Consider the following 782-nt stretch of genomic DNA (forward strand, 5'->3'; position numbering starts at 1 on the left):
TTGAGTCCAGATGTGTCCGTTTTGGTTCATGGTCCATGTTATTACCCCAAAAAACCACATCTAGGCCAAGGGCAACTGGACTTTGTAAAAGATCCATATCTGACAATTGAAAGCTGTGGGGAAAGGGGGGTTCCAAAGCTAATAGACCATTCAACAAGCTATTCGGATGCACTATACTGGCCCATTCAGGATGAGCACTGTCTACTCTGACTGCAGCAACACAAGTTCAAATTTCAGTGAACCCTAATTTTTATGGTGATTACAAGGCTGAATGCAAAGTGTGTATCTCCCATGTAACTCAAAGCCTATCACTTCCAGTCAATACTGTCAAATTTGAAGCTCCTTCCAGTTCCATAAACAACCAGGTGACTCCTCAACATGCCCCCACCAACATACTGTTTAAAGTCTAAATGGCCAAATACATTAAACCTGTAAGGTTACTTTAAACTAGATGTGGAAAGTTGAAAGGTTGATTTTTTTTTCACCTGTGCTGTGGCTTAAAAACAGGTTCCACTGAGACTTGAACTCAGATCACTGGATTCAGAGTCCAGAGTGCTAACCATTACACCACGGAACCTTTGAATTTGTTGCAAGAGTTTGCTAAACAATTTCTTTCACAATATTCACATGTGCGATATTGAAGGCACACAACAATCACAACGAAGATAAAAAAGCAACAATTACTGGCCAACTTAACCCTTGTATTGTCCTTTGTGTCACATGGACATGTTTAGTTTATGTGACCTTTTGTACTAGCCTACCGCTTTCATTTCATGTCAAAT

At 40.2% G+C, this 782-nt stretch overlaps 1 non-coding gene across 1 annotated transcript; it reads right to left on the reverse strand.

Annotated features, from left to right (window-relative positions):
- Positions 1 to 505: 505 nt before the first annotated feature.
- Positions 506 to 577, reverse strand: trnaq-cug. The gene has a single exon. It is a non-coding gene; the product is annotated as a tRNA-Gln (tRNA).
- Between the last annotated feature and the right edge of the window lie 205 nt (positions 578 to 782).

Source organism: Etheostoma cragini, unplaced genomic scaffold (assembly GCF_013103735.1).
Source record: "Etheostoma cragini isolate CJK2018 unplaced genomic scaffold, CSU_Ecrag_1.0 ScbMSFa_68, whole genome shotgun sequence".
NCBI classification, from domain to species: Eukaryota; Metazoa; Chordata; class Actinopteri; order Perciformes; family Percidae; genus Etheostoma; species Etheostoma cragini.